We start from the raw sequence: 20,352 nt of genomic DNA on the forward strand, positions 1-20,352 counted from the left end.
TCTCGCTGGGTCTAATTACACCAAGAAAGCAATTACAATGTTATGCTCTTCGGATTATCATTCTTGCTCAGGGCACCACAATTAGTGTATGGTTTGTAGCTTAATGATTCTGAGAGCAGTCGGTGCAAACTTCCCAGCTGCAGATCAGCCGTTTCTGGTCAGCTGTTTACTGCTCACTGGGCTGCCCTGAGCTCAGGGATGCTGGGCCAGACAGCCGCCATCGGCCGGTGACACATTGCTGGGGTCCACTTGGGAGCTCCCAGGAGGGTTTCACAATCTCTTTTCCGCTGGAAAAATTTCATTAATTCATTACAAAATTGTAAATATAATCAGGGACTCCGGTTTTAACCAAAGGACATTCTCATGATAAATGCCACGGCGTCCCTTGGCTACGGGTCCAGGAGGAGGTTAAAGAGCAGCAAGCAGGAGCCAAAGCCCTTTGCCTGCAGCACCGAGCATCTCTCACTGCTCACGGTCGGTTCCCACCAAGTTTCCCATCGCAGAGGCTGGCAGCCAACCTCAGAACTCCGGGGCCATTAAATTTTCACGACATTTTTGCAGAGATGTCTTAAAAACAAAGCACTGTCACAAACGGGGAGGGGGATGCAGGAAGGAGAGGTGTCTTGCTGGGCTGCCAGGGCTCCAGGTCAGGGTTTGCTGGTGGCACTCACACAGCATCTCCTCGAGGGACATTTCACTCCCCACAGTCGCCCATGGCCGCAGCAGTTTCCCCCTCTCCCCGCATCTCGCTGAAGCTCAGCACCGCGCAGAGCATTGCAGGCACTGCTGTCTTTCATTCCAGCGGTGGCTGCATTTCAGGAAGCTAATGAAGTGATGATTTGCCTTAATTGGCCCCTCGGATCTGCCGATCACTCCTCGGGTTCTCAGGTCGAGCAGAGAGCTGGTGCCTGCTGTTAATGGCAGGGCAGAGGGGCTGCGCCTCGTGGCCAGGAGGGTTTGGTGTGTGAGCAGCACCGGGTGCCGTGGCACCCACTGCTATGGGGTGCCCCTGGGTGTGCCAATGGCATATGTGCAGCAGGTCCCAGTGCCACAGCCTTCTCCATCTCAGCCATAAGGCCTTAGGGAGGGACAGAGATCCAAAACATTCTGGACATTCTGGACATCCTCCCTGAGAAGCCGTCATCTGCATGGGGCTTGCCCTGAGCCACGGGGCAATGGCAGGAAAGGATGGGACCGTAGAATCACAGGGGGCTGATCTGGGGTGCAATAATCTGTGTGTTATTGCAATAGGAATAAATATTTTGCAGGAGAGCCAGGTCCACAGCCGATGGCCTGATGTAGGCTGGGCTCCAGTTGGGGGGTGAGCAGGGAAAAGCCAGCAGAGGCAGCACAGTGAGAGGGGATCTCAGCAGTCTGCATCTTCTTTGGGTGATTTGGGCAGTGCCGCCGGGGACGCAGCGGGACGGTGTGTGCAGCAAAGTGCTGGGCTGGGTTTCCTGCTCTGCTGGTGTTGTGTTCACAGCCAGAGCCCATCATGGAAAGTGAGATTCGGGAGGAATCTGGGGCTGGTGGGGGAGTGGCGGAGCCCTGGCGGCGGGGGAGCAGCTGGAGCTCAGCCGAAGCCACAGCTGCAGGGAGTTGTGTTACTCAGCTTCCAAATCCACATTTTTCTGCGGTTCCCTCATTTGAATGTGGAATAATGCAGGAATTGTGAGCGGGGCCGGGCAGGAGCAGCCAGCCTGCAGCTGGTGCATGGGGCTGCCGTGGGGCACCGACCCGAGCCCCCCACAACATCCCCCAGTTATGCAACGGGAAGCACCAAAAGGTGCAATAAAGGCTGCTGATGTGCACTTAGACCCTGTGCAGCCCCTGCTTGGGGTTATGCTCACGCTCTGCACTGTGCTGTGCCCACAGGACCCAACCTGCAGCCAGCGGCCCCACGTGCTGACGGTGCAAACGCAGTCATGGGAGCTCCAGCCCTGCCGGCGTTCCTCAGATGCCTGCAAGGGTTCGGGTTGGCCAAAAGGGAGCCCTGGCAGGGAAGGCAGCGCACACAAATACTTCTCATTCCAGATGCTAACCCAGACGGGTTTGTTTTAAGCATTCCACACCTGTTTTCCTCCCCCTCCCTTCCTTGAGCCCCACGGAGGTCCTGGGTTCTGCTCGGTGACATGGAGCAGTGGGCGCATTCCTGGGGGAGCATCCTCTGTCCCATTAGCAGCTGGCACAGGGCTCTGTAGAGTTTCCTGCTGCCTCCTGGTGTCCCAATCTCTTCTTGTTTCACAGCATTTGCACTCCCCCACTCTGTGTGTGTCGTCCCCAAAGTCTGCACTGATGGGTCGGTGGTTGGACTGGATGATCTTAGTGGTCTTTTCCAACCTTACGTTTCTATGATTCTGTGATTCTACTGAGTGCATTTCCCAAGCGTTTGTGCTTTACTCCGTGCTGCAGCCAATAAACGCACTCACTAATTGGTGCTAAGTAACGAGGTGAGCCTGGCCCTACCCACAGGGCTGGCATCAAGGGGCAAGGCAGCAGAGCTGTGTCTTTTGGATACATATATGGCTTCTGTGTCCTCACCAGGCACAGAGACATGGGGAGGGCCTGGTCCCACCGCAGAGCGAGCGCTGAGGCTCCAAAATTAAACGCAGTTGCCATAGAAATATTAATTGGGAACAAAATCTTCGAGATGACACTTCAGCAGGAGATGGAGCGTTAGGGAGAGATGAGGACAGGGATGAAAATAGAACAGTTGAAAGGGAAAGCCTTCAAAGGAAGCGTGGTGTAGGTGAGCACAGAATGCACCACAGTGGGTCACCGTGTTGGTAGTGGTGGAATTGTAGGGCTGTGGTGGGGAGGTGTGAGCTGCAGGACCGAGGGCAGCTGCTGTATGGGTCTGAGGACAGAGCGTGCAGCAGCAGTGGGAGGATTTAGATTGGAAACAAGGAAGAAGTTTTTTATACTAAGGGCAGTGAGGCACTGCACAGGGTGCACAGAGAGGTGGTGGTGCACCATCCCTGCAGATACCCATGGTCAGGGGATGGGGCTGTGAGCACTGATGGAGCTGTGGGTGTCCCTGTGTGCTGCAGGCAGTGGGACAAGATGGCTTTTAGAGGTCCCTTCCAACTCAAACACTTCTATAACTGCTCATGCTTGTTGGGCAGTGGGAGCCAGGTGTGCCAACGCACAACCCGAAAGCCAAAGAGGTGTCACATTCTGCATTTTCTGCCTTCAGGTAGAGTCTGGAAGGAGGCTCCCAACACTGGATCTGTGCCTCTGCCCCAAAGGAACATTTGCATGGAGTGTGGGGAGGGAGGCAGAGAGATGTTGGAGTGGTGCAGAAGTCCTGCTGGGACTGAGGTGGGGATGGGGGTGAGGATAGAGATGGGAATGGGTACTGGAGTGAGAATGGGAACAGGGATGAAGATGGCATAGTGACGGGGTGGGGGTGAGAATGGAGATGAGGATAGGGATGGGGATGAGGACGATGATGGGAACAGGGATGATGAAAATGGGGATGGGGATGGAGACAATGCTGGGGACGGGCACTGGGCAGGCAGCGCAAGGGAAGCAAGGGGCCGTGACCTGGCAGGGCAGCGTCTGCCTGGGGCACCCATCGCCTGCCATCTTTCCACTGAAGGGGTGGGAGGATTACCATGAAGTCGTAGTTTTCCCATGAACCACCTCCCACTGTGTTACGCTCCGAAGTTAATTGCAAATGAGGAGATGGAAATAGCTTATTTTGACTTTCCTTAAACAGTGCTCCATTGATTTTTCTTTGCCTTATTTTTTTTTCCTGTCTCGAGAGGCAGGCCCGTATCTATTGGAAAATAGCAATTATTTCTGTAATTCCCTAGAATTAGTGGAATTAGTTGAATGGGGAAAATCTGAAGCAGAATTCTGGTTAGAAACACACAGAGGCTGGAGGCGCGGCGCTGCATCACAGCCAAGCACTGAGCGGTCCCGTGGCGTCGTTAATAACCCGCCGGTTTAACTCAGCCATGAGAGCGTAATTAACTTGGTGAGATGAAACACAAGGCAAACCTTTGATTTCCTTTTCTTGAAGGATGCTGCAGATAGATCCCGAACTTCGTATGCCATTGCTTAAAAGAGAAAAAGAAGCAGCAGCTTTCTGAGGAGGAAGGCACCCCGCCTCCTCCATAAGGAGAGATGTATGGAGGACAGCTGAAGGAGCGTACCTCGGGGCTCAGCACTCTGCCTCCTTTCAGGGGGTGATTCAATTACTTTAAGACACATCACCTAGAAGAACAGCCCGGGCTCTGCTCCTCGGCAGATTAATCAGGTTCCTCGGGTGCTTTCTTTCTCCGGGTTGGTGGCTGTGTAGAGGCGGCCCTCTGTTCCCTGCCCACAGAGCAGGAGGCAGAAATGGCTGTTTGCGCCCTGCTCTCAGTGCAGAGCATCGGTGGGAGAGCTCCTCCGAAAGCCGCCCGCTCGGAGCGGCTGTGAAAGCAGCAACTGGTTGGGAGAGCTGTGAAAGCAACGTGTGAAGGGTAATATTTTCACTGCGCCAAAAGGCCATTTGGGTTTGTTGTCATCCGTGAAGGGCTGTGGATGTGATTGGTAATTACGGTGAGTGATGCTCGCTGGAGAGCGCGAGCGAATCCTGGAAATGTCACCGATTTTTAACACTTTTTTTTTTTCCTTCTTCTCTTGAATATTCATAGCTCCGCTGTGCGGCGCAGACAGCCGGGGAGCAGCACAGGCAGTGGTGCGGGCAGTGGCACAGGTCCTGGTGAGACGGTCCCTACCGCAGCGTGCTGAGTGAACACCCAGCCCTTATTCTAATGGCCAGTGAGTGGCTCTGTGTAGCGGAACAGCGAGGGCAGGATCTGAAGGTGAAGCAGGCTTCTATCTATGTCCTGCACAGCTTCACAGTAGGAAGATAGCATAAGGCAGCACTCAGTGCCATCCTGCACCACGCCACATCTTGGAGCTGCTTTGCTTTTTGGGAACGCTCATGGAAACACAGCTGTTGCCCCTTTAGCTCTAACGAGGCAGCTTCATTAGGGGCAGCTGGGAGCACCTCATTGCCCGTCTCAGTACTTAGCTCCAGCACTGCCTCTCTCCTGGTTCTCTCTGCACTCCAGCACTGTTCCCCCATCACCCAGGGCTAGGATGTGGCTGCAGGGGGATTTGTTGCTGGAGCAATGCTGCGCTCGTGCTTGGGAAAGTAGGGCATCTGCTTGGCAGCTCCAGGAATAATGGGAGATTGCTTTAATTATTCTACAGAAACACTCAGATTGTGCAGATGCTGAGCGTAGGTTTAATATAATTAAGACAACTCATGTCTATAAACATGTCTGGGACAGCCAGGGATGGCAGAGCAGCGCTCCCCCTCCCAGCCACGAGCTGGAGCTCCCAGTGCAGCACCATGGCATGTGGCTGTGCCAGAGCAGTTTGGCACTCTGGCTGAACCCATCGTCTCCTCCACGGGATGGTCAGATGAGCACACCCCAGGCAGCACTGCACCACCCTCCCATCCCACCCCGCTGCCATCCGGGCTGTGCTGTTGCCCATCCCAACCCCAGCTTCACCCCCAGGTAGGTGGGAGACCCACACATGGCTGCAGAGTAATTAGAGTGAAAGCACACACACACAGCAGTGCTGATTTCTGCATTAGCATGATAATGAATGTTCTCACTAGAACCTTGTAATTATGTTTCCTCTTTTTTTTTCCCCCTCCCCCTGAAAGTATAATTAATTATGAATAGAGCCAGAGTTTGACGCTAACGCATATATTTTTTTTAAATCCCTTTTGGCTCCATTTCTGCCCCATTAAAAATTTATGAAGGAACCAGAGGTAAAGTCATTTTCCCAGGCAGTTGCTCCTATAAATTCAATGGGAATCATATTAAAAATAATACTAACTGGAGAAGGCAGGAGGGCACTTTGCAGACGGTTTCTGCCCTCCTTGTAGGGCCTTCTCCTGCCCAGGACGTGGGGTTCTCCAGCCAAAATAAAAGAGAATCCAGCCTGGGAGAGGGCAGTGGGCGAGGGGATGCAGCAGGGCAGTGGGCCAGGTGCTAAAGCCCGGTGGTGGCACGGCCACTGTGTGGGTTCACTGTGGGATGGGAGGTGCTGGCCCTGCAGGTGCCGTCCCTGGGGTATGGGGTGATGGGGTGACAGCATCAGGCGTGCAGCAGAGTCCCCAGCCCTCCTCCTCCACTGGCTGCCATTCACACAGCCTTCCCTCGCTGTAGGTGGGAACTGTTTTTCTTCCTAAATTGCATTTATTCTAACAAATGTCTCATGCAAACACAATTGCAGGTTTGCTGGAGGGAGATGCTATTTGCAGGCAGCCTGGCACAGAGGTAGATTTATTCTCCTTCCTTTCATTCATTTGAAGCTAAAGTAATAGCTCTAACTACATCTGACTTCTAATAAGCACGTTACTGGGAACAAACCTGAGTTCTGCATGTATTTCCCTCTTTGTCAGCTCCATCCAGGCACTTTTTCTCCCTCTCTTTTTACAATAACAGAATCAGAGCCTTGTCAGCTGGAAGTTTATATGCCCTATTTATAACGCTGCTGTGCTCGTGTCCTGGCATACGGAGCTCCTCACCCTCTGCTCACAGAGCGGAGCTGCGTGTAGCCCTGCTTCAAACGCCTGCAGCACGCTGTGAGCTTTGCTCCTTAGCAGCAGCTCCTTGAACTCGGGGTTGCTGTAGAGGAATAGGCGTTCTGCTGGGCAGTGCCCTCAGGTTTGCTCTTTGCACCGATGAGCTGATGCCCATTGGTTCTGACTTCTGCTGCGTGAGAGTTGGGCACCAAACCTGTCTGCAATTTGGCTTAATTAATGAGCTGTGTTAATTACGGGCTCAGCACCCCTACAACAGAGCGGTGGTACAGTGCAGGGCACGCAGCTCTGCCACTGCCGTCTTTCCCACGCGGATTTCTGCTTGCTGAAGACGGCTCTTCTGTTAAATATAGCTGATGAGCTGTTCCTGAATTGCACCTAATTACGGCTCCTCTTCAGCGCTTCCTGCCAGCTCGCAGCACCAGGAGAGGGGAGACTGGAGCTCCTCCGCTATCCCACACCTCGTGCTCGGAAGGAAGGAGACGAAAAGTGGTATTCTCTGAGAACGCAGTGGGAAATAATCCTGGCGAGGCTCCTGCTGAGCTCTCTGCCTGTGGAGGTGTCAGAGGTCGGGTGTGCAGCACAGAGCAGGGCTGCAATGGTCACCGTGCGGAGCATCTGCAGCTCCGCAGTGGTTCTGCCTCGTTTTCACAGCCCGTCCATGGGACCTTTGGTGGAGATGTTTTGCACCTCCGTCCCAAAGCGGGGCTCTTGCTGCAGCTGAAGCGTGTTTTTCCCAGCTGCAGTACTGTGGGCTGCTGCACTGTGTGGGTGTGCACCGGGCACCGCCTGCCCAGCTCGGCTCAGACAGCAGAGTTCTTCCCTGGAGGAGGAAGGAGAGGGCCAGCATGACCGAAAATATGCAGATCTGCTCTCTGGTTAGAAGCAGCCCGGCTAGCAGTTTCAGTCTCAGGCACTTGGCTTTGCTGTGGGAAGCCCTCATCATTTTCTGCCGTTTTACTCATAGCCAAAAGTATGATGAAACCAGAACTGAATGTGTGTTTTTTTTTTTTCCTCGTTTCATTACAGTAAGCATCAAAAATTATTCAGCCGTGAGACTCAACCACATTTCTTACTCCAAAGGAGCTTCCTTTTGTCTCTGGACGCCGAACCCGGGGCAGGGCAGGGCCCTGCTGGTGGCCTGGAGGTGGCTGGTGTGTCCCCAGCCCCTGTCTGGCACAGGGATGGCACTGCCGGCCGTACCCACTGTCCCTGCAGTGCTAATATCCCAGGGTAAGGTGGGGGACAGACCAGCGCTGGGGCCACCAATGCGGTGCCAGCTCCTCCAGCACCACGTGTCCTAGCACAATGTCAGCCTAATCAGCGCTCTCCTCGTTAGCAGGGCCCTATAATTAGAAGCAGCAGCCAGCCATCTGCTTTTATCTCGTCACATCGCACAGTGCATCCCTGCTGCCCTTTATGACCGGCCATCGCTTTAGATCAACATTTCCACTCCGAACCCCCCCAGCCATGTCTTATCCCACGTTCCTTATTGCTAATGACTGACACCAGTGATGCTCTGGCATGAAGGGCAGCAGGCAGCGCTGAAAGCGATCCCGTGTCTGACACCCTACTGCCTGCTTTCCCCCATTCCTGCTTGTTGTCCCTAAGATGTGACATTTTTGGGGGTCCCAGCATTGTCACGGACCTTCCCAAACTAGGGAAGCATGGAGAAAATGGAGCTGCGCTCCCATCCTATGAGGTTTCTCAACTTGTGAAATGCTTTCTCGTGTTTCTCCTGACGTCCCACCCTGCTGAGGATGCTCTGTGTGCCCTCAGCCAGCGCTGGTGGCCGGGGACAGGCAGGGGTGGGGGGCACAGGGCTGCATGATGGAGCTTTGGTGGTGGCACCCAGAGAAAAGCATAAGGCGTATAAATGGATTAACAGCCACGGTTTATTAGCGCTCCTTAATTCACTTCACGGGGCTGAGGGAAAAGTTATTAGCAGATGTATGGCCAGTAATAAGCTAATTATAACCCTGTCAGATCAGAGATTTGAAGAGGTGGGGAGTTTTGCATGCGAGATAACCTCGATTGGACACTGAAGCTTAGGAACTGATATTGATGTCACCACGCAGAGGTGATGCCCCGCTGTGGGTCCTCGCTGTGCGGGCTGCCCTGAGCTGCTCGCCCTCCTGCCCACCCCACGGCCCTCCGTACCCCACTGCGCCCGTCTGCCCGCTGTCCCCACGCAACACTTAAGGCAGTGACAGAACTTAAGGAGCAGAGCAGCCCCCAGGTGGGACACGTGGGGTTTGTTTGGGTCACGCGTTCATGGGGATCCCCCCTCGGTGTGCTTTTCACGCACATCGCTCCCCGCGGGCCGACGCTCCGGTAAAGGCAATTACAGGCTGACTTCGCTTCCAGGCCGCGGCTCGCAGGAGATTTAATTACTTTCCCCGAAGCTTTCCATGGAAGGGCGGTTTCAGGGCGGGGTGGCGCTGCTTTGCATCCCTCTGCTTTTCCTGGGGGAGTTCAGGTGAACCCGAGCGAGAAAACGCCCCGAATTCTGCATTGGTCGGGGAGCGGGCAGGGTTACCCCGATGCGGTTACCCCGATGCGGTTACCCCGATGCGGTTACTCCGGCAGCACGCGGTGCGGCTCCGGCTCTCCGCCGAGCTCTGAAATCCCATTTTTGCCGACTCAAACCCGCGCCAGCCGTCCCCGCAGCGCGCCGAGATGGACGCGATCCGGCCCGGGTGTGCGGGGCCGGCCGGCACCGGGACTGCCCCGCCGGGGTGGCACAGAGCCCCGTCCCCGCGTCCCCTGCCGGGGGAGCGCCCAGACCCGGCCCCGCGTTCCCTGCCGAGCGGCTCTCGGGCCACGAACACCCGTGGGATTTCCGTGGGAGAAAAAAAAAAAAAGCCGCTCTCGGCTTCCAGCCATCCGTGAGAAGTTTGGAAACACCGCAACGGCAGGGTCTGAGCGGGGCCGGTACGCTGAAATGAGGGCAGGGCTGCGGAGCTCCGAGCAGCCCGGCCGGGCAGGGGCACGGCGGGGACGGCGGTACGGCAGTGCCGGTGCTCAAAGCGCGCAGTTCCGCTGCGGTACCGACCTGCTGCCTTCGGCTCTGTGGCCCCCCTGATCATAGAAATAAGGGCAGGAAACCCATCTGTGGGGCACACGGCTTTGCTGCACAGCGCGTTCTACCCTGAATTTGAATAGATTTGCTTACAGCAGCGCCCTAAGACCCCAGGAACCGAAACCTCTGACTGCAGGGAAACGAATGCCCGACAGCCCGAGCGCAAAAACTCCTCGGCAGAAGCGAGGCGGATCGGGGGCTCCGCGCTGCTCCCCTTTATCGGCACGGCGCGGCGCGCGGCGGCACCGCAGGAGGGCCGCGGCCCCTTTAAGGCGCGCGGGCGGCACAGCCCCGCCCCGCCCCGCCCCGCCCGGCCCCGGGCCGCTGTGGCGCGGCCGTGAGGAGCGGCGCCCGCCCCCCCCCCCCCCGCCTCCCGCCGGGTACGGGCAGGGCCGGGTCAGCGTCGGCACGGCGGCATCGGCTCGGAGAACGGCGCGACCCCATGGCTCCGGATTTATAACCGCGGCGCGGATGGAGGGGCCGAGCCTCCGCGTCTCCCGCTGCCCGGCCGGGCGCTGAGGCGGCCCCGCGACGGGAGGAGGAGCGCGGCGGCCATGGGGGGCGGCGGTCGGCGGAAGGCGTAGGTAGGGAGGGATGGAGGGAGGGCCCCGCGCGGGGCGAGCGGGCGCGAGAGGCGGGGGGGGGGGCCGCGGTTACGTAAAGCCGAGCGGGGCCCGTCCGTCCCGCAGCGCTCGGAGCGCCCCCGGGGCCGCCGCGCCGTGTGGGGCTGTGGGCCGCGCCTCCCGCTCGGCGCTGTGTCCGCGCGCGGCCCCGGCGGGAGCCCCGGCTGCGGGCCGGGCCTGGGGCCGCGCTCCGCCTCCGTGTGGTGCCGCGGGCGCGCGGCAACAAGTGTCCGCCGCTCCCCGCCCCGCCGCGGCTGTGCGCCGCGCCGTGCCCCGCACGCCCGTATGGCGGTGACCCGCGGCCCTCCGCTCTGAGGCTGTGTGTCGGGGCGGCTGGGAGCCCCGCGGCCCCTCGCGTGGGCAGTTTCCTCCGCCGCCGTCTGCGGTGCGGGCTCTTCGCGCGGCGCGTGGATCCTCGTGAGGAGAAGTGCGTGGCGCGCTCGAGAACGTCGCGGTTGCGCTGAGCGCGGGGCTTCGGGTCGGGTTTGGGGAGGGGGCGCCCCTCGGGTTGGGACGGCGGGGTCGGCGCTTCCATTTGATCTGAAAGCGGCGACGAAAGCGGACGGCTGCGGGGAGTCTGTCCCGGAGCTCCGGGCTGCGCTGCTGACTCACCCCGGGGCAGCGCTGGGCTGTGCGGGGCTGCGCCTCGTGCTGGGAGCGGAGCCCGGCCGCCATGGCGGGGCAGGGGGGGGAGGCGGCGTGTGCGGCGCTGATCTGTAGCGTCAGCGTTAGATGTGACTGAGTTTCAGTATGAGAGGTAACTCTTGCAAAACGCATTCGGTGTACTGAAAGCGCTCCGGCTCTGGTTTGTTGTTGCCAAAAGGGAAGAAAAACGTAGACGCTATTTTTGGTGCGAGAGAGGAGATGGGGCATGCATGCGTCTGGGGCAGGAAAACAGTGGTACTTTGTTCTTCGGGCTGTCTGTGGGTGGTGGTTTCTGTTTGTAACTGCGTGCTGCCAGGCTGCACGGCGTACCTGCCTCTGCCAGAACGCTGTGCTGGAATGCCACCCCCGGCCCTGTGCTGGGCAGGGACAGTGCTGTGCCCTCACCCCCCCGGTGGGTGTTTCCCCCCGGCAAGATCTGAACCGAAACTACGAGCCTGCTCCCTGCGAGCCACCGAGCACTGCTGCTTGGCTGTGCCTCCCATTTGCCAACGGCTGCGGTTGGATCAGACCCAAGTTGCCCGGTGTGGGAGTTGTGCCCATCCCTGCAGCCATTCTGTGCCAGATCCAAAGTGGGTTTGGTTCAGCTGTGCTCAGCTCCCGAAGTTGCAAGCTGCAGGCTGGGAAGGCGGTTGTGCTGTGATTGCTGTGTGTGCAGCTGTGCTGATAGCGATGCGTGGTGTTGGTGGAGCTGCGCTGCTCTGAGGAGATACCTCTGTGATTAGTGACGCACCTGTGGGTTGTTTGGCCCCCTGACACCTCCTGCTACTGGGTTGGCTGTTGCAGACCTGGGGTTGTCCCTGTGCTGACACACGTGTTGGGAGGGGTCTGCCCAGAGCTGGCCATGGCTTGGTGCTGGCTGTCATCTTGCAGCTCTTGGGCAAGGAAGAGAGCTGTTGTCTCCCCAGGTTTGGGTGAGTGCGGAGGGAAGGAGGAATTAACGGGTAAATTTTTAGAAGGGGGTTTTGGGCAGCTGGCTGATGGCAGTGGGGTGGTGGAGGGGTTTGAGAAGAGCTGTTCCCTGACATGGTCTCTGACTGCATCTCCAAGAAAACCCAACATTGAGGGCAGAGGGGTGACGTAAAGCGCCATGTGTTGGAGTGCTGCAGCTGTGGGGCTGGGGGAAAGGACTCACTTCCCCACGAGTTCCTCAGAAGTGCACGCTGCTGGTTCCCACTTGGGCTCGGTGCCCACCAGCAGCCTCCCGCAATTGCAGACCCTGGGCTGTGCACGGGTACGTGGTGATGGAAACCCCGAATCCAGGGCAGCATGTGCCTGAAGGACTGCTGTTGTTGTGTGAGCTGCAGCTGGTTTTATGAGAGCCTTCAGCAGAAGCAGGATCAGCACTGATGGAGCAGTGAGTGCAGCAGCACCCGCAGCTGCCGGTCGCTGCCTCTGGGGTTTGGGCGCTGTGAGGGACGCGGTTCTGTGTCTGCAGGGCAGCACGGTGCTGGTAGCAGGTCTCACCAGAGCACTGAGCGGTCATTAATGAGTGTAAAGGATAGCAGCACTGCCTGCTTACAGAGAAGGGAAGTTAACTCCAAATTAACTTTATGATCCGTGAAACTGAAGGTTATTTAAAAAAATAATAACGCAAATGAAAACGCTGAAGTTTCCCAGAGTCACTGAGCTTGTTGTTTAATGCCTCCCATTTTTTTTTTCCACTCTCAGTCTGTGCTTTTGGCTTGGGAACAAATTACAAGCAATATCAGCTTACGCTTGGATTTGAACCCACATTACTCTGAGTCAGCTGAAATATTTCCCCTTATCGCCGCTCCCATAATGTTTATTTTAGAGCGGATAGCATCGCCGCGCTTCTGCTGGCAGCGGGGAAGAGCCGGCTGTGACACAGCCCGACACCTCGGGAAGAAGTGATCTCGAAGCTTGCTTCAATTTCTGAATGAGATACAGCTTCATTTTCCGTGGAGAGCTTTATGCAAGGCTGTGTCCCAGAACCGTTCTCTGCATTGAAAGCCCAGGAGGCGGCAGATGGATGAATTGCTGACAGATTTAAAATCGCATGACGAACATCAAGTGCTCGGTCTGGAGGCCAAGGCTGGAGGGAGGGAGGCTGCAGGGGGAGGCGGGCGCAGGAGGGTTGAGTAAGTTGTTCTGGGCAGCGATGCAGAGCCCAGCAAGTCGGGCTGCGGTGGAAGGGAAGGGCCCGCGTTCAGGGGAAGGGATGCGGTGAGGAGTGCGTTCTGTGCGGGCAGCGAGCCCTGCGTGTCCTGTGAGGAGGAGGAGGAGGGGAGCTCTGGATCCAGGCTGTGCTGCACAGGGCTGAGGATGGGCTCAGCCTTGGGAGGAGGTGACGTGCTGGGGCTGTGGCCCATCTGCAGCATCACAGTGCGTATGGTGAGGGAGGAGAGCCGGCAGGATTTCCTCTCGGCAGCGCTGGCTCCTGGGTTAATAGCTAACCGGGCAGCCGAGGTTTGTTCTTTCATTGTGGAAGGGAGTTGTTTACATAATAGCACTCGGCGTAGCCTTTATTTAGCATTGTTTCTCTGTGTGACACCGGCAGTGGCGGTGCCCAGAAGCGTAATTTCGGCCCAAATGGAAGTTAACCCTTATGCCTGGGGAATGCTCTGGGGTGCTTTGCCCCATGTGTGTGGGATCTGGTGCTGCTGGAAGAGCACTGAGTGGTGTGTCCTTCTGCCATGCACTTCTGGGAACCTTGGTGATTTCTAAGCTCTGCCTTCTGCAGGCTCTGGGCTGGTGCTCTGCAATCCACATGCCTTTCCCTGGCTCCAGAAGCAAGGCAGCTAAGGTTTGTTCTGTGCATGTTTGGGCAAAAGAGCACTGTGATCATTTGTTTTGCTGTGTCTTTACATTAAAGAAGGCAAAACGAAAGAAATGTGTCAGCCCGTGGGTGGAGGATGACAGCAGCATTTGGGCTGCTGGTGCAGATCGTCCCATCTCCTGCCATGAGTCCCAAGGACGGGCTTTCCCCTGGGCTGAGTCCTCTTCAGAGTGCTTTGCCGTGCTGGGAGAGGGTGGTACGGGAGGCTGGGGGGACTTCTGTGGTGTGATTTGCTGGGCTGGAGGTTGGTGTGTGCTGCCCTCTCTACCAGCCCTGGTGGAGCAGAACGTGTCAGCTCCGTGCTGCTGGTGCGGATGTTACCTGCTCAAGCCTACAACTTGCTGGACAGAGGTCATTGTTAACACCTCCTTAAGCCGACTGTAACTGGCAGGGTGAGTTTGTGTAGGATCTGCCCTGGGTGACTGCAGTGTTCCTGCTCCACTGCTTGCAGCCCTAAAGCTTTGTCTACTGACTCGTCAAGCCTTTGCCATCACCATCATGTGTTTCATGATCTCATGTGGTATGTAAATCCTGGGTGTGTAGCAGTGCTGGAGTTTACTATCAGAGCTGTGTGCTCGGGAAGTTTCTCTGGTTGTTTGCTGGAGGTGTTTTTCCTGCATCAGGACCTAAAATAACAGCATCCCCTCTTCTTTGGCGCAAGGCTTCCTTCTGCTTGCAGGGGGTGATTTTCCTATTGGGAGGATCTCCTTGATTAAGCATTGCCCTTGTTTTGATTTAGGTCCCATGTCCTACAGTTCCATTCGTAAGCTTTTCCAGCTCCATCTTGAAAGCAGCTATGCTGCTTCTTGCCTTCTGCTGCAGAATTTCAGGCTCATGCCAGAGTCTCAGCTTGGTTTCTAGGTCACCCATCTGCCCTTTCATTTCCCCTCGTGCTGGAGCTGGCCGCCTTGTTTTGATTTGGTGAGAGGCGAGGTGGTGTCCGCAGACAAACAGGGAGGCAGTGGAATTTGTGTTCCCTGCAGCCTTGTTCCTGTTGTGTGCATGAATAATAATTTCCAAATGCTCGACCAGCAGTGATTAAAAGCTGTCAAAGGAATAAAATGCAGCAAAGTCTGCACTATAGTCTGTGTGTCCAGTGGTCTGGGAATACTCTCTGAACTGGCAGTGAAAAAAAGCCTTCAGTATACCTTATGGCTTTTTAATCTTAAATAACTCACTTGGGAAGATGCTGAGGAGGCAGTGTGACTGCACCCAGGCTGGGCAGCACTGGCTGTGTTGGGGCTCAGCCATTGTGAGCTGCAGGTGCCGTCACACAGCATTTGCTGTTAGCTCTGAGCAGGTATTGGCAGTTGGTTTTTCACTGAGCATCCACTGCCCTGCAGCTCCAGTGTTGGGGCCACGGAGCAGTTGTCAGATGCACCGAGCAGCTAACCATGTCTTCATTTTTGGAGTAAGTGATCCTGCTGACAGCATGGAGAGGAGGTGTCAGCCAGCCCTGAGCTCTCACTCCCTTTTCCTTCACTTGTAGGTTTTTATCTTCGCTTTGTTTTGACAGAGTAGCTGCTGAAAATTTGTGTTGTGTTTTTTGGAGTTTTGGTGTGTCTGTGACTCAGGATGCCATGCTGAGAGACAGGGTTTGGTCCAGCACCCAGCCAGCTGCCTGCAGCCTTCTCCAGGGCCATGTGCTGCTGGGCCAAAATGCTGCAGGATTTTGAGCTTTCTCCATTGCTATGAAATCAAGCAGAGAGATGTAAGCATGTACCTTAGGGCTTGTGTTTTTGTTCTAGCTCTCTCTGTGGAAAGCCAAGGTTTGCATCTTCTCTGTTGAGACCAGTGTTCATGCAATCTCAAGTACTGCTGTGCATGTCCTGAAGCTCTGCCAGCAGCAGACAAATGCTGAGGAATCATAGAACCGTTTGAGCTGGAAGGGACCTTTAAAGGCCATCTCGTCCCACTGCATGCAGTGCACAGGGACACCCACAGCTCCATCAGGAGCCCCATCCCCTGACTCTGAGTGTCTCCAAGGGTGGGGTACCCCCACCTTTCTGGGCACCCTGTGCCAGGGCTTCACGGCAGTGCTTTCCTGGCCCTGGTTCCCCACTGTATGCGGAAGTGCCCTGAGCCTGGTGGGGCTGCTCAGGAGCAACATGCCTGTGCATGAAGCAGTGTTGGCTCTCCAGGCGCGGGACGTGCTTGGCCCAGGAATGTTGCTAACCTGGGGCCTGATCCTTCCCTCAGTCGCTTCAGTTTTTGCATAGATCCAATGAAGATGCCTGTGCTGCCTGGAGGACTGGATCACAGCCTGCCCCACGGAGCCTCTCAGCCCACAGAAGAAATTTCCAAATAAATACAGCAGCCTTGCCTTGCAGCCTTGCCAGCTCCGTGCAATGTGTACGTTGGGTAGTCAGAACAATTACTTACGGAGAAAAACGGGTCCTCTGCGCTCCATGCTCCATCACACAGGCTGTGATTAGCATAGCAGTGAGACCTGCATTAAGCAGCCAATTAAGGCATCTGCAAAAGGTGAGAAAAAAATGTAGCAGCTTAACACAAACCTGCTGAGAAGGGTGGCACTGAATGGTACCTCCAAACGAGTCAGGCTGTCTCTCCAACAGCGCTGAGCTCTGGGGCCTTTTGCTGCCTGCGGCTGATTCCAGGCCATACTTGGGATATGGCAGCCTGGGCTGCAGTGCTGGATGAAGGAGTTTTCTTCTAGAGAGGCTGTGTTGAATTGCAAATTGCCTATTGTCTCCCACTTCTCTTAATCTGCTATTCCACTCTTCTGGGAGAAGTGGAAGTTAGTGTTGCTCGTGCTCAGTACATGGATAGAAGTGTGCAGCAGAGGAGTTACGAGCAGCTGAAATGTTCATCATAACTGGGCAGAGTGTCACTGATGACACTCAAAGCATTTGCTTGTTTGGGAAGTGCTGTATCTCAGTGGTCTTTCTGTAGACACTGGAGCAGCGTGCTGAGACACAGCATGTGAGGAGGCAGACAGCTTTGTGCTGCTTCTGACAACAGGTTCTGCATTTCTGAGTAAGCACAGCATCTTCTTGTTTCTTCCCACATACGCTGGGCTGTGGGTAGATCTCACAGTTGTTCTGTCTGTTGCTGTGAGTGCGTCCTCTGGCTGCGCTGTGGACCTGTTTGCTTCCCTGTGCTGCTCCAGTATGACCTGTGGCTGACGAGTGCTCCCCATCCAGGGCATGGAGAGCTGTGTAAGTCCTACTGCCTGGTGCTGTGCTCATGGTAACCAGCTTGCTTACATCAAACTCCACTAATTAACCTAATGAAGAGCAGCTTCCAGGCTGAGTCTCTCCCACTGGGTCTCAGGACAGGACTGATGCTGTCTGATCTACCAATGCTGGCTGTGTCAGCCCACTTCTGCTTTCCATGGCCACTGAGACCTGCAGGCTGGGCAGAACTTCAGGTGGGTTACTAAATACTGTTAACCTCTTATCCTCAGAAATCACAAGATTTTCTTTTTTTTTTATGCTGCCTCTGGCATGTATGAACTTAAAGGATTTGCATACCCACATCTCTTTAGCTTTAATTGTAAGGGCTGGGAACTTCCTCGCTCACAGTTTCAGCATTCTGTGTTTGTTCCAGCAGAGCTGAGGTTACCCCCCAGCTGATGACCCCTCTGCTCTGTGCGTCTGACCCTGCAAACAAATGTGCTGAGAGAGGAGCATGTGAGCCCTGTGCTGGTCACTCATTGACCAGGACCCTTGTTTGCCTTCACTTGAAGCTCTGCTCATCGCTGTGAGGGTACTGGGGCTGCTGGACCTGTGTGATGTGTGAGATAGTACAGGAGTGTAGGAGAGCTGCAATCTGGTTGACTGGGGAGGAGATTGTCATCGATATCCTTGGGCTCTGATGTCTGTATGAGTGCACTAGCCAACCTCTATTTCAGTGAGTGGGTTCATGTCAGTTAGTTTGCCTTGGAATGGGGCATGGAGCATCCTGGGGCTGTGGGCCTTCTGTCTGTGGGATGGAAGTTGATGCTGATGAGGGCAAATCTCAGCGTGGCAGCTACTGAATGGAGATGTAAGGCCCATAATGCCACCTGGCTTTGAGGTCTTACCGTTCTATTTTCCACCCATACTTCCCTTAATATCTCAGGGTGACCCCGCATGCTCAGGAGATGCTGCAGAGCTCGATGCCGCTGAACTCATCCTGGGGAAGTGAAAATCACTTTTTTCCTTGTTGAATCACATCTTGTTTCAGATGCTGGCCATCTTTCCAGCTCGTGGTTTGGTGAATGGGAGCAAGCTGCTAGGGAGGGCTGAGAAGTGTGTGGAGAAGCAAGGCCCTGCCTGTCTGTGGGCCTTGTGCAGTGAACTTGTTTGTCCCTTGGATGTTTGCTGTTGTGCCACTGGAACTGAATTTTATTGGAAAAAATGTGGTTTGAATGGGTATTTGAATTCACCCTCTCCGGCTTGCACTCATTGGCCCTGGCAATTAGTGTGTTGCTCAGACAGCAGCGCTTTGGGGCAGCTCTCAAACCATTTTCTGCTGGTAGATAGCTTCCCCCGTCCCCCGCCCCAAAGCAAAAGGACAGATGAAAGGGTTCATTAGGAATTATTCACTCAGCTCCGCCGCCTGTCTGAGGTCTGGCTGTCCGCTTTCATCCCCCAGCTCGGGAGGGGTCAGGGGGCATCTCCCTGGGGAGAGTTTGCTGTTGACTGAATTGCACTCTGTCATTATCCTCCGGGATAACGAATGCAGTGGCCTCATTGGCACCGGCTTCAGAAAAAGCGGGGTCATCTGCTCACGGCCTTGAGGCGAGGGGTGAGAGCTCCAGGAGGGGGATGCAGAAACGCCATCCCATGGGGGAGGCATGGGATGGGGCTGGGTGGGAAGTGAGGGGCACAAGAAGGGTCTGAAGGGCCAAAGCCCTTCTGGTTGGGTGAAGCTACTTAGGTGTGCTCTTCTTTGCCTTGGTGGAAAACATTGCGTGCTTGCAACCTGTTCTGAAACCTTTTAATGAGATTTAAAGCAGTTCTTTTTTGTTTTGTCTTCAAATAGGCTTCCTGAAAGAAAAACCTAGAAATCCCCCTGAGCTAATTGTGATGTGATTTGAATTCAGCTGCTATCTTGGAAGAGCTCTTCCCGGCAGCTGATTTAAAAGGCACCTTTTTCACAATGTCGTGTGTTGTCAGCCAGCATCCAGGGGTCCTGAAAGTGCTGGTGGGGAGGGGAGGCATCGCATTTGTGCTGCATCCTTGAGTGGGGTTATGCAGCACTTGAAGTGATGGTGGGGGGGATCAGAGAGTCACTAAGGTTGGAAAAGAACTCTGAGCTCAAGTCCAGCCGTCAGTCAGCTCATCGCTGCTGTGCCTACTCGCTGTGTCCTGGCAGTGCAGTATGGCACAGCAGGGAGTGGGCCTGGGGAGTTTTAAATCTTACACGTGAAGCAGGGTGGTAATTGTTAGAACTCATCGTAATTCTGCTGCCAGCGTTAGATGAGCTGAAATTACCCTGTGCTGCAATAAAAGGAAAAATTAAAATACAGAAGCCTGGAGAACTCTTGCTGGTGTCATCTGGAAGAAAATGTGTGGGTCTGGTCGTAGATCGCTTCAATTGCTTCTTTGAATCTGATCCTCCAGGTCCTTACTGTTGCAAGAAATCTTGCTCAGAAGGGTGGTTTTCTTTGGGCTGTGTCTAACTGTGCAGTGCATGACCAAGCAGCGGCTTGTAGCATTTATGAACTAGGACAGAAGTGGATGCCTCTATTCAGGCAGACTCACATAAGCCTTTCATATTCTATCCTGGGCCCCAATTTGCCTATGTTATAAATAAGTCTGTGACTGCATGCTTGTGTGTGTTTCTTTTTTAAGCTGAAGGCAACCCCTTAAGCTCTTTTCTGCAGGTCTGCTCAAGCTGGGACATGGGGAATTCCTAAGAGGATTATCATGGTTTACTTGATACAGAACTTGAACTTGAGCAATGGCTTATCTTATCAGCGATAAAAGACATGGAAATGAAGTTTACGTAACTGAGGAGGCCTTGAACATGGCTTATTTTTTCCCTCCTGGAATGACAGATCTGCTGAGCTCCTTCCCTGCTAGCAGTCGCAGTGCTGTCTGGCACGTACTTCCCAGGTGCTGGGGACCAGTGCAGGTTGTGCCTTATTTCTGCACATTAACCCCAGTACAGCTCAACCCCAGTGCTATGGCTCGTGCTGTGGGTGTGGGGGCTCAGCCTCCTCTCCCTCTGCTAGATTTGGGAGGATGTGATTGCCTGGGTGTCCGACTCCTGCCTCTTCTGCAGTGTGTGGGAGGAGTTTAATTTTGAAGCTCCTGCTGCTGCAGATGGTGACAATGGCATTGAGGCCAGGCAGCACCGTACTTCCCATGGCAGGACTCGGCAGCCTGAGGCTGGCAGGCTGACAGCTCTTATTAGAGGTAACCTTCAGGAAATGCCACATGCAGCCCTTGCTGAGCTCCCTGGCTCTGGGTGCGTACAATATTTACACCACACTGCTTGAGCTTCCCTCTCAGCCTGCAGCTGCCTCTGCTCTGCCACCTGCCCATGTCCTCGTGCTCTGGCGCCTGGGGTGGGCCTGGCTCCTGTAGCAGCACCCCTCTGGGCTCTGCTCACCCTGCACTGAGGCCGTCTCCTTCTGCCTCCTGCCCCTGGTGCAGTCTCAGGTTAAGCTCTT

General features: G+C 55.3%; 1 protein-coding gene across 9 annotated transcripts in view; it reads left to right on the forward strand.

Moving 5' to 3' along the window:
• Positions 1–10,019: 10,019 nt before the first annotated feature.
• NCOR2 (nuclear receptor corepressor 2) overlaps positions 10,020–20,352 on the forward strand; it is a 165,353-nt gene continuing 155,020 nt past the window's right edge. For 6 of the 9 annotated variants that reach the window (XM_015275620.4, XM_040648356.2, XM_040648360.2 and 3 more), the window contains exon 1: positions 10,020–10,225. The gene's annotated coding sequence lies outside the window, so the exon portion shown is untranslated. Of the gene's footprint in view, positions 10,226–10,456; positions 10,692–20,352 lie in introns of those variants that run through there. The other 3 variants (XM_040648354.2, XM_040648359.2, XM_040648349.2) reach the window with 2 other exon arrangements.

Source organism: Gallus gallus, chromosome 15, assembly GCF_016699485.2.
Source record: "Gallus gallus isolate bGalGal1 chromosome 15, bGalGal1.mat.broiler.GRCg7b, whole genome shotgun sequence".
Classification (NCBI taxonomy): Eukaryota; Metazoa; Chordata; class Aves; order Galliformes; family Phasianidae; genus Gallus; species Gallus gallus.